This window comes from Mauremys mutica, chromosome 10, assembly GCF_020497125.1.
Source record: "Mauremys mutica isolate MM-2020 ecotype Southern chromosome 10, ASM2049712v1, whole genome shotgun sequence".
Lineage (NCBI taxonomy): Eukaryota > Metazoa > Chordata > Testudines > Geoemydidae > Mauremys > Mauremys mutica.
This window is the reverse complement of record NC_059081.1, coordinates 24154634-24167693: the sequence shown is the minus strand read 5'-3', so window position 1 is coordinate 24167693 and position 13060 is coordinate 24154634. Positions and strand designations below refer to the sequence as shown.

Genomic DNA, 13060 nt, shown 5'->3' with positions numbered 1-13060 from the left:
GAGAAGAATTCCTTTTTTTTTTGGTTTGGTGGCCCAACTGAAAATCTTATTTTGGTTTGACCCAAAACCATTTTTTTTCAGCTTTTCTCATCAAAATGAAAAACCAAACATTTTATTTCAGCTCTAAATGATTTGTTTGACCACCCAATAGCCCTAACCTTTCTCTGCTCCTTTTGTTCCACCTGAAACAATATTCTTTTGTTAGATTCATTTTGAGTGTGTTAATAAACCTAGTTAAATTTCTAAAGGAAACATCATTTTAAAACAAAAAGTTGAAACATTTTGTTTAATAAATGTTGACATGAAATGTTTAGACTGAAAAAAAAATTTAGCTGAATTCACAAATAGTTTGTCAACCCCAAACTTCATTTTTCAGTGGATAATTTTTTCATCGAAAAATGTCACCCAGCTCTACCGAATTCTAAAGTGACACATACAGGTGGGCTCACTTGGTTTGTACATCTCTTCTCCTTGCTCTCTTTCCTGCCAGAACCACCTTTTTCTCTCAGCTGCAGAATGAGCTTCCTATGCCATAGTCCTTACTTTGTGCTCTTTTGAACACATTTAAATAACTCCTCATTGCACCCACAGCTCTCTAAATGTTTTTCCTCTCTAGTTTCCCAGTCCTTCTGCATACTACTGCTTCTGGACTCTAAATTAGGATATCCCATCCCCAAGGCTGCTGCTGCCTCTCAGAGCTAGCATGAGGCAGGAGGGATGAGAAAGGTGGGATGCAGTATAAGGAGGAGGGGAAGTTCCTAAAACTAGAAGGACCTGGATATGTCAGGACTGGTTCTACCCAGGATTCCAGACCTGGCCACTTCTCCCACAGGCTACCTAAAAATAAGGAAGCTGATGTTGTAATGCTAACATTCTACAGACTAATATAAAATAAAAACCTTCCCCCCACTTAATGGCCCTAACCCTCCTCTGCTCCATCTCTGACCTTCAGGCCCCCTTGTCTGTTCCTTTTATCTCATATGCACACACACCACCTGCCACCATGACCTCTTTACCCTCTGCTCACTCTCTCACACTCCACTCACTCCTTGCCCAGACATCCCTCCAACAATCTGCCCATTCTCTGTGATAAAGTAGAGAACACAAACATGAGACTACATGTCAGTGTGTGATGCACTGAGAGAAAGCAACTTCCTATTTCTCTGAATAGATTTCTCTCTCATTCTTCCACTCTGCTCATCCCATGCCAGAGTGTATTAGAGAGTTAGAGAGAAGGGTGGGAGTTGGGCGGGGGAGGGGAGGCGAAGAGAGCAAGTGTGTGTGTGTGTGTGAGAGAGAGAGAAATTGGGAAGAAGGAGAGCAGAAGTGTGTGCACGTAATAGCAGCAAAAAGAGCACAGGTGTGTGCATGTGTGATTAATAGAGAGTGAACGAGAGACAGGGTAAGCATACCTGTATTGGGTGGAAACAGAGTATGTGAGTGTAAATCACCTTAAAAACTTTGAACGTAGGGAATTGAACCTCTCATTTCTAAATTTTCCAGAGTAGAATTCCCAAACCACTTACCTGCCTCCCCATCTAATATTTTTGTTGCCTATTCACAGCTCCCAAAAGACTACCTACACCTCTTTTGGTGGGTATGGTTGTGCATCCCTTCAGTCATTCACTGGCTACTTCCTGCTGTCTTCTCTTTGCCATCTGGCTCCAAAACATCTCTAGCCACCTTATCTCCTTTTCCTTACATAGACTACTTTTCCATTTTCCCCTGCCCCTGGACTGAAGGAAACTATCTCCTGTGGGATGAACAGGAGTGAGGGGAGAGGCTGAAAATTAGCCTCAAAGAAGCTTATACCTATGTTGTTCTGCCTGCCTCAGGCTGCTCAATGTAATCACAGGAAGGGAGGGTCAAAATTAGCTTTATTCCCTGCCCAGGCAACTGCATTAGACTTTCTGTGATGTTGTACTACAGTTAGGGAGTTGGGGGAACTAAACAATAATGACATTAGTGGGGCTTAGCCTCACTTATCAGCCATTCCTGCTGGAGAGCCTAAAAAGAATAAACTAAATCACTGATCTGGCCTTTCTTTTCCTTTCAGATATTTATTGAACCCTCTGCCTTTTCTGCATTAGTATTGATAATCCTACCATTTCCCTCTAGTAATGGACCAATACAATTGTCAGGATTCTTTTTGTCCCTAATATATTTAGCAAAGCAAAGGAGTGGGTTACACATGTAGAAACCTCTGTTCTTAGAAGTTGTAGTGTTTTTAAAAATATAATGATATGTGAGAAAAATGTGGTAATGTTTAGAAAAACCACCAGTTGTACAGTAATTGATAGGTAGAAACAAAAGAATGGATAAACATGAGGAGTACCAGCAGTGGGTTAAGGACAAATACCTTCCTAAATGTGCACTCCTCAACTCTGTTATGCCTTTTCTAGGAACATTTGACCCTGAAACGTTTACTGAATTCTCAGTACAGTTAGCAGGATATCTCTATGGAAAAGGCAGGTGATGCCAGCTGGACAGCAGGTGTACAAATGGCCAAATAGCACAGTTTTTGGTTGAGGAAATGAAGGTGTCCTAATTTGGACATTTTGTGGTAGTAAAAGCTTTTTCTATTTAGTAAATAAAAACACATCACCCAAAGTTTCAGTGGAGTTTAGAGAATAGCTGTCTGTTGAAATGAGTAATTTCACAAATATGTGCAGTTAATTCAAAGCACATATCTTTAGAACAATTAGAGATGAGTCCAAATCAACTAATGTGTCTCCTCCCACACTGGATTTGAATCCCCAAGGAAGTTCAAATCTGCATTAAAGCACCACTTCAGGAAAGCATCCATGTTCCAGAAATCACTTAATATGTTTAGCTTTAAGCATGTGCTTATGTGCTTTCCAGAACTAGGACTAAGACCTGGATTCAAACTTACTGACACAAGTCCCTGTCCAGTCATAATGTATTAACACTTATATTGGAATAGCAAGGTAGTTCTTATAAGCAGTCAGTAGGCAGAAAGCTATATGTTATCATAATGTTAGAAATGATTTCTACTGTAATTATTAAAATATAGACCTTAAACTCTTATCTAAATTTTAAGAACTGACTAGGTCACGTAATTTTTGAAAAATCACATCGTTGTTGCTCATTAGCAGGTCTTTATGAATGTAAATCTCCTTCAAGATTTATTTTCTCATTCTTTGAACGAAAATAACTTTACTGACATATTAATGACCTAATTGTGAACAGGCTATCCCATTTTGCTTGAAGGATAGTTCCCTTGATCCATTAAATAAATACTACATGTGGAGAAAAGGGGAGTTAGATTGATATGCAAGAAACTGCAATCACAGAGTGCAGATTTATGGTTTAAGGTAGTAAAGGGAAGTAATATGACTGTGGAAAGATAAATGAAATGGTGCTTGTGGGCACTAAATCTTGCAGTATTGAATAACGTTGCCCATTTGTGTTTAGAACATACCATATTTAGTATAAATGGACTCATGTCTATAAATCTTCAGTTTTCAAGGCTGACCCCCAAATTTACAATTTCTGCCAAGTTACTGACTCAGAACATGTCTTATTCCAATTTCAGCTGGGTATTGTGACCTCATGCTATTGCCCACCATCTACAGCTACTGTATTGGTGCCTGTATGGATTTCACAGCATCTTGGCAGCCCTACTTTGCAGGTAGTGTTTTTATGCTCATTCTTATTTACTAACCTGATAGGCCCATGACAGTGAGATCATGAGCTGAGCCTTATAAACTTGGAGGAACTTGTTCACCAGAGTTTAAAATGAATCTTTGGCGAACTGCTCGACACAGTCCTAATTTAAAGACTCTGAGGCTTATGTGCTGATGATTTGTGCTAGTAAAGTGTTATAATTGGATTATTGAAGTATTAGGTAAATTCAGACGGATTTACTGTTTGAAGTGGAAATATAAAAAATGCTGGTATGATATTAGTGCTTTGTCATACCTATTAGGAAAATGTTCCAGTATTGCAGCAACAACAGATCTGTTTTCAAATATTCAGACTTTCAGGCACATAACTTTCCAATCACCTGAGAGGACAGCTCAACAAAAACCTATGGCCTCTCTCTAGCTCCCATTTGATTCACTTTCTGAACAATTTAGACTTTCTTTGTATTTGGCAATATTTTTCATCCAAATAATTAATTAGAAAGTAGTGTGGAATGTGTAATTAAAAATATTATGGCTAGTTCTGGAGTTATAGGATGTTTTATCTTAAATAGCCACTGGCAAATTCCAGCATGCTTCTTAAAATATAAAATTTGATATAGAGGCCATTATAATTTCACATACTTTTTCTGTATTATCTTTCACAGTATGCTGATTATCAGGGTACTTCAGTGTAAACAGAAACATAATAATTTGCTTTGCACTTACACTAGTTTTTACAAAGCATCACTATCTTCATTATGTTCTGTCATCATTTTACAGATGGGTAAACTGGGTCATAGAAAGGTTGTGTCGCTTGACAAAGATCACACACACCAAGTAGGCAGTGCAACTGTTTAGCACCTGTGAAAGTAAGTGCCTGAAGATAGATTTGGAGTAAAATTTTCAAAAGCTCCCAGTGACTTGACTTCAATAGTACTGAGGCTTGAGTCCTAAGTCACTAGAATGCTTCTGAAAATTTTTCCTTTGGAGCCTATCTTTAGGCTCCCAAGTTTAAAAAAGGTTAACCTTGAACTTCGGTGTATTCCGTAATCCACTTTTGCATTCCAGATTTAATTCCCATAGTTTTAAATGGATAAGGCACAATAGTATACAGTATGAATGGAGTGTCATTCTCAGTTTTGAATTTCCTTGCTTTTGTTGACTTAAATCTGTATGTAAATCTGTAGCGCCTGCCATTTTCTTTATGCTATTGTAAAGTACTCTTATTTATATTCCTAAGTACTTCCAGCAATTCTGGGTATTGCTCAAATAGTAGGTAAGAGCATGTTATGCCAGAAGTATGACCAAATCACGTATCCTAATATCCACAAACCTTTAAGGGAGTCCAGATTCAGATGTAAATTTTGCCATTTCATGCCTAGCAGTAGTTAATGTAACATGTAGCAAAACACACAGGGAATCAGAATATTTATATGTCCTTTGGTTTGGGGGCTTTATAATGTCACAATAATGATTTATATTAATATTATTTCTTGAATTCCATGTTCTTGAATTCCATTATTTCTTGAATTCCATGCTATTTTTAGAAAATAAATCCTCTGATGGTTATATACTGTTTTATCCCAATATTTCCTATAAATATGTTTCTTGAATTAAGTAAAAATAACAGATTTGTACTATATTTACATTTTGTTAAGGTGAATTACACAAACTAACAAACAATAAGGAATTCAAGGTGTTCTTGCTTTTGCAGCCATTCCTGCTTGTCAGAGGCATATAAACAGGATGTGGGAAGTTTCTGGCATGATTATTGATTTGATCATGTAAATAAGTATAAAAAGGAGTTTATAGAACATGTCTTTTGAAACCATCATGGCAACGCGTATTAGCTTAGAGCTATTGTTAATTATTGATGTCACTATTACAGCTAATTTTATTAGCTACTGTGGAGCTATAATAACCATTATTGAGTTTTAAACACATTAGGTAGCTTAGAGCTTTTTAAATACACAACTGCATTTTTATATACTTTACCACTAGGCTACAACTGCAGAGATGATTTGCAACATTGTTAAGGAGTGTTGCAAATCATGTGTGTGTGTGAGAGAGAGAGGGAGAAGGAGAGGGACTGCAGGTACATGCTGGCCCAAATTGCTTTCCAGCAAGCAGCGAGTTAACTCTTTCTTTCACAATTGTGTTGAGGCATTGGGGGCTGAAGTCCTAAACAGTCTTTCAGAGGAAACTTTGTGATGACAGTACTTGATAGTCACAAGTGAGAAGACATTTTGGAAGACAGAACTTTCATAACTTAAGGCTTTTTCCTGCTCTCTGTTTGTTGGTAACCTTGCATCATATTGATTCTGTTTCACTTTTTTTAACTATTGCACTCTAAAATTCTCATCATTACAACCTTGAGGAGGAAACTTGCCATTGGAAAGACTGTTTTATAAATTGCTGAGACATCTGATCCACTCCAGCAGTTTATAGCATTGAATGTGAGACCGTTTCAGGTGCATACACAAGATGAACCATGAGAATAGCAAGGTTATGATGATGTTCTATTCTGTTTCCAGGTAAGAGGAGAATGGGAAGCAATGAAGTAATAAAAACATACAGAGCTAGATTTTGCACTGCGGCATGGTTGCTTCACGCCACGCTGCTATCAGAAATCAGCCTTAAAGCTGCTCTGTGGGGAGGATCACCTGATGTGGGGTGATCTTAGAACAGTGTAGCAACAACTATGGTGTTTACAACTCCTGCAGTTTTATTGTGAATAATTTGATTTTGGCCCCTCTTGCTTGCAGTCTAGAAAAAAGTTCCAGCATTCCTGAATGTTTGGAAAGCAAAATCATAGTGTGTGACCTCACATACACTGTGACCTGTAGCCTAGTGAAATGTGCACTAAACTGCAAGCCTGGAGACCATGAGTTCCAGTGACTGCTGTTTATATTTCTGTGATTAACAACTCTTATTGTAAGCCAAGGTCTCAGACCTTGTGCGGACTAGCTATCTATCGTTCACCAGTTTCACAGGTAAGATAAGTGAGAGCTTGTACAAGGTTGTGTTGGAAAATTATAGTGCTAATGAAGCCTTTCTGTATTAGGCCTGAGTAAACCAAAGTTATGTTATGCTTGTCCAAACTGTGTTGGAAAGCTTACAGAACTCATTAGACTGAAGGCCGTGTATCTACCTAAGTCAGCTATTTCGCTTATCAGTTTTGTTTGGCTCCCCAAGTATATGTTGGCTCCCCAAGTGTATGCAGCTGTGTTCACATGTATGCATCCAAAGTATCTAGTACAAAGGGTCAACGGATGTATCTTGTGTCCCCTTCAGAATGACAAATGTATCCTCAACAGCTGTATGTCTCTTGTAGCCCCCACAAAATGATATATGTATCCTGCGTATCCAATTATCCCCTAATAGATGCATGTACAGGTTCTACAGGTCAACCAAATGACGTAGACAAACGTAGGCTAAGTTGTTTGTTTCGGGGTATAAAGGTAGGCCCATCTGGCCATGTAAGGTGTGTCTCTCTCTTTGGCACGAGCCGAGATGAGAGCACAACGGGCCCTTTTGGCTAACAGTTGCTTCAGGCTGAACTGGGAACTAACTCAGGTTTTAAAATGGGAGAGTGGAGTCTCTTCCACTTTGCCCTGCAGTCTTTCAAGGGAAGCATGTCAGATTAGGTGATTCTGTAATCCACACTAACACAGTGTGGTTCCGTGACACTCATTAGCACCTGAATCACATATAAAAGTTTATGACTCTGCTACTGCTTATGTGCTATTAGGTCTGGTTCTTAAAATCTGCTTTTACATCGCACCAGGCTCATTGCCCCGCCCTCAAGATGACCCGAGAAGGAGTGTTGTTAATTTGGCTATGCTCTCTGTAATCACTAAACCATAATCTCCCAAAGGCGGGAAGTGAAACCATGAATCCTGATGCCCAGTGTTTCACTCTTGTCTTGGACTCGTCCACATGGATGATAAAATCATGCTTTCCACTACCAGTTACTCCTATCACGAATGTGGAAGAGGTTCATGTTGTGAATCTTTAGGTTCAAACCTTGCCCATGTCTTGTGTGTGTAAGGACCCTAGAGTAATTGTTGATCTGATTTTATACAACAAAATATTTATTAAAAAAGTAAATTTGGATGCTGTGCTAATATTGTTTTACAGTTAGATGTAAGTTATTTTCATTGGACTAATGGGAGATATCCCATTCAGAAGAAGGTGTGATAGACTAAGAATGTGTTTGAGACTGAGAGCAGTATGTGGGGGATATTGCTTGTTTGTGCAAAGAATGGAAGACTCTGCCAATGCAAGATCCAAAAAGGACAGAACTTGATTTAATAAACTCATCTTCCCAGAAAGTAAGCCTCATTCTCAAAGGTGCACCATTAGTGTTTATAGAGAAAGGATGCCTCAGGGCACTGCTAATGAGCTATAGAGCCTTTTCTGGTAGTTCAGCAGTTTGAACCAGGCTCAACTAAAGTTGTTCACATCTAAATGATATGAAATGAGTTTGAGCCCCAGTTCTAGATCCCTCATCACAGATTTACCATCATGCTTGCACTAGTTTGTAAGCACCTTGGAGCAGGTGCTGTCTCTTGCTATGTGTCTACATACAACACCAAGCACAGAGCGGCCTTGATCTGCATTGGCTCTCCTTGCAAGAACCCCTGAAGCAGGGGACAAAGTTTTCTTAGTCACTGTAAATTTGAGAGAGTTGGCAACAATGACCATTGTGTCTCATACATTGAAGGAGGGCAGGGAGAGTTGATGAAAAAGCAAAAGAAAGATGGAAACACAATTTAATCTTTTAAAGAAAAATCTTATGATTTTCAGCTAGTCTCATGATTTTTGAGCTTGGCTGCTCCTCAAGGGCAGTGTAGGGAGTGAAGTCGGAATATCCTGGTACTGTGGCAATTCTTGGCTTTTGTTAGTGGCCTCTTGGGGCTGTCGATGACTTGATCAAGTTGGAGCAGTCCTTAAGCTTCCATATGGTTCTAGTGAATTCTATTGCAGAAACAGGGCCTTAACAGATGGATGAAAGGGAAGCAATATATCAGCCAAGTTGCTGAGATGCTTTGCATCCTGTATTGGGTTCGTGACTTCTGGAGTTTCACTCACTGTCCCTTTGGTAGCTTGACATTTTGAATATCTGTAAGAAAGCTTAAACTTTTTTTAAAGTCTATCCTTATTAAAAACATTATTTGAAAAAGTAACATCTCATGCACAGTTCCCAGTTTTTTACCTTGTAATAATGTCACATTATATCTATTGATTTATTTTAAATAAACAGACGTGCACATGAAGCCTGGTCCCCATTACAGTCTAATGGTCTGCAAAAGTTTTTTTTTTAAATGTAAGTATGTATTCAAAAAACAAATTCAAACCATTATAAAAGAAATAAAAATATCTGTCTTTGGATGAAACATCCAGTGCCTAGTTTTTAGCCTGGGGCTGATTTTCACAGCTGAGTTACAGCGCCCCAAACACTGGCTTAAAATGGAAATGCTGCCAGAATTTAAGCTATAGTAAAGTTAGTGTGCACCATTATAATACTGTAAACGTAGTTTGGTCACACAAACATTTTCAACTCAGAATATTGTGCACAATATCTTAACTGTAGTTTAAGCCTAACTGTAACTGCATATGATACAAACAAGAGGCTTTCTTAAGCATAATAAAGCAGAGAGACAGAAATGAAATGGTATGAGACAATCCTTGTACACCTGTCCCCTTCATTTTAATATATCTGATACTAGATTTAAGGGCTTGGAAATGAGGAATTAGGAAGCATGCAGATACCATTTAAATTGGCTATTAAAAGATTAGAGGCTTTTAAAATTGATAGAACATCAGGATCAAACAATATACATCCAAAAGAGCCAAAGGAAGTAGGATGAGAAATTGGAGAACCTATATTAGAAATTTTAGATCCTTGAAGACTGGCAAAGTCTAATATAATGGCATTATTTAAAAATGGCCTGGGGACACATTGGGAAAGCACAAAACATATCTTTTGACACAAGGAATGGAGAATGTCCTAGATAATATTTTAAGGTATCAAATGAGCGGAACATTGGGACAAGCATTGCCTGATTAAGAAAAGCTAATCTAATTTTAGGGTTGGGGTTGGGGGGAGGGAGGCCTTATGTCTGGCCAACGTATTGGAATCCTTGATCATTACTATTTTTGCCAGGGTAGACAGGGCAATGCAACAGACATCCTATACTTAAATTTTCAAAAATTGTTTGACAAGGTTCCCTAGAAGAGGTTAATGCTAAAAGATAGAGCCACAGAATAAGTAGAAAGTTGGTCTAATGGATTTAAAACATAAAACAAAGAATTGCATACTAGCAATCTAGGGAGGCTTTACCAACTGAAAAGTTTACTACTGGTCAAGGGCGGTTCCAGGCACCAGCACACCAAGCGTGTGCCTGGGGCGGCAAGACGAGGGGGCTGCTCTGCCAGTCGCCACGAGGGCGGCAGGCAGGTTGCCTTCGGCGGCATGCCTGCGGAGGGTCCGCTGGTCCCGCGGTTTCGGCAGACCTCCTGCAGGCGTGCCGCTGAATCCGCGGGACTGGGGACCTCCCGCAGGCAAGCCACCAAAGGCAGCCTGCCTGCCGTGCTTGGGGTGGCAGAATACCTAGAGCCGCCCCTACTACTGGTATATTGCAGGGATTATTCTAGGTCCATGGATATTCATGTACAAAATTATAGGGTACGTATTAGTGTTGTTGGCAAAATTTGAAATCTTGCTTTCAATAAATTGTAAGAATTAGCAATTACTGAAAAAAAATGTGTTCAAATTCTGTAGAGCTAAGAACACTTTATTATTGGTACAAAAAAAAAGAGAGAGAGACAGATTGCCTGTCCAGTGCATATCAAAACGTTGGAACGATGATTCTCAGTGTGAAAACTAGAAAGGAAGAATATAGACTTCAGTGGGAGTGGGATAGCATATCTCTCAGTATCAGAGGGGTAGCCGTGTTAGTCTGGTTCTGTAGAAGCAGCAAAGAATCCTGTGGCACCTTATAGACTAACAGACGTTTTGCAGCATGAGCTTTCGTGGGTGAATACCCACTTCTTCGGATGCAAGTGGTGGAAATTTCCTGGGGCAGGTATATATAAGCAAGCAAGAAGCAAGCTAGAGATAACGAGGTTAGATCAATCAGGGTGGATGAGGCCCTGTTCTAGCAGTTGAGGTGTGAAAACCAAGGGAGGAGAAACTGGTTCTGTAATTGGCAAGCCATTCACAGTCTTTGTTTAGTCCTGAGCTGATGGTGTCAAATTTGCAGATGAACTGGAGCTCAGCAGTTTCTCTTTGAAGTCTGGTCCTAAAGTTTTTTTGCTGTAGGATGGCCACCTTAAGATCTGCTATTGTGTGGCCAGGGAGGTTGAAGTGTTCTCCTACAGGTTTTTGTATATTGCCATTCCTAATGTCTGATTTGTGTCCATTTATCCTTTTCCTTAGAGACTGTCCAGTTTGGCCGATGTACATAGCAGAGGTGCATTGCTGGCATATGATGGCATATATTACATTGGTGGAAGTGCAGGTGAATAAACCGGTGATGTTGTGGCTGATCTGGTTTGGTCCTGTGATGGTGTTGCTGGTGTAGATATGTGGGCAGAGTTGGCATCGAGGTTTGTTGCATGGATTGGTTCCTGAGCTAGAGTTACTATGGTGCGGTGTGCAGTTGCTGGTGAGAATATGCTTCAGGTTGGCAGGTTGTCTGTGGGCGAGAACTGGTCTGCCACCCAAGGCCTGTGAAAGTGTGGGATCATTGTCCAGGATGGGTTGTAGATCCCTGATGATGCGTTGTAGGGGTTTTAGCTGGGGACTGTATGTGATGGCCAGTGGAGTCCTGTTGGTTTCTTTCTTGGGTTTGTCTTCCAGTAGGAGGCTTCTGGGTACACGTCTGGCTCTGTTGATCTGTTTCCTTATTTCCTCGTGTGGGTACTGTAGTCTTGAGAATGCTTGGTGGAGATTTTCTAGGTGTTGGTCTCTGTCTGCGGGGTTAGAGCAGATACGGTTGTACCTCAGTGCTTGGCTGTAGACAATGGATCTTGTGGTGTGTCCGGGATGGAAGCTGGAGGCATGAAAGTAGGCATAGCGGTCGGTAGGTTTTCGGTATAGGGTGGTGTTGATGTGACCATCACTTATTTGCACCGTGGTGTCTAGATTCCTAGACACCACATATCTCTCAGGCGATTGGCATAGTAAAGCTGCCCAAGACACTAGCTGAGGACAGAACTGTTCAGCTAAAGAGAAACATCTCTGATAGCATGTTTAAAGCATGTGATCTTTGTTGAGTGAAGCTCATCATATTTTCTCGGGGGGCGGGGGTGAGAAAGGAAAAAAACATTTTATTGACTAACTGTAAAAGAAATCTTAAGATAATTACGCAAAAGAAAACAGTTCACCTCACAAAAATAACACAGATTGGATGATAAATTAATACTGCGTACCAAAAAGTTTTAATTCTTAATTGTTCTACGGACAGGAATCTGAGATGCATTAAATCCTTTGCCTCAAAGTGCCAGCCAAGGCACTTCATGACTGATGCATGCCCTCATGCAGAGTGGATCCATCAGTCATGCACTCACTCTCATTCTGATTCCAAAACCCCACCCTTCTGGTTTCAATTTGGATAGCATTGTAAGTACGTCTAAACTGCAGGGAGAGTCCTAGACAATCCACTATTTCAACCACCCCACAGATGAGAATAACTGTAATGGAAAAGAGAGATACCTGAAAGAAATGATAAAATTGAGAGCCATCCCACTGAAGTGCCTGGACAATGCCGGCTGGTGGTATAGATGACCGTCTAAAAGAAGAACAGAGAAAACACAGAAGTGGCTTTTTGGGGGTGTGGCGAGGATAGAGCTTTTTTTCCTCCCTCTGCCCCCCAGGGGGGTCTATCTTGCCAAGTGTTCCTCTGAAAAGATCACAAAAGTTCACTCCTGGAACAAATTGTTTCTATAAATCGTGATACCAGAAATACAAACATAGATAAACTTGCTGAAAATAAACTGACAGTGTGCCAGTTTGCTTTCAACAGTGGCAGAGGACCAAGCCTGACAGAGAGAGCAGAAAAGTTTATACTTTTAGAAATAATTTCTCAACTGATAAGGTAGGAGTGAAAAAAATGGATGAACACCTTAGAAGTTGAGAATCTAAAAAATAGTTAAATAAGGACATATAATCTAAATAGGATTTTTCCAAGAAAGAATGAAATATATGCCTTAGGTATATTTAGACACAGCCATAGAACAGACAAAGGACCAAATACTGCCTCCTTTTACTCATATTAAGTAATACCTTACTCCACAAGTAGTGCTGTTGGTCTCACTTGGAATCCACATGGAAAGTGCTACTCAGTATGAATAAGGATGGCAGAATTGGGCCCTAGGCTAAGAAAAATGAGAAGAAAGCTGTACAC

At 39.9% G+C, this 13060-nt stretch overlaps 1 long non-coding RNA gene across 1 annotated transcript in view; it reads right to left on the bottom strand.

Moving 5' to 3' along the window:
* LOC123378740 overlaps positions 1–12444 on the bottom strand; it is a 34018-nt gene extending 21574 nt beyond the window's left edge. The window contains exon 1 of the long non-coding RNA XR_006582720.1: positions 12370–12444. This is a non-coding gene — a long non-coding RNA (uncharacterized LOC123378740). The remainder of the gene's footprint in view (positions 1–12369) is intronic.
* Positions 12445–13060: the final 616 nt, after the last annotated feature.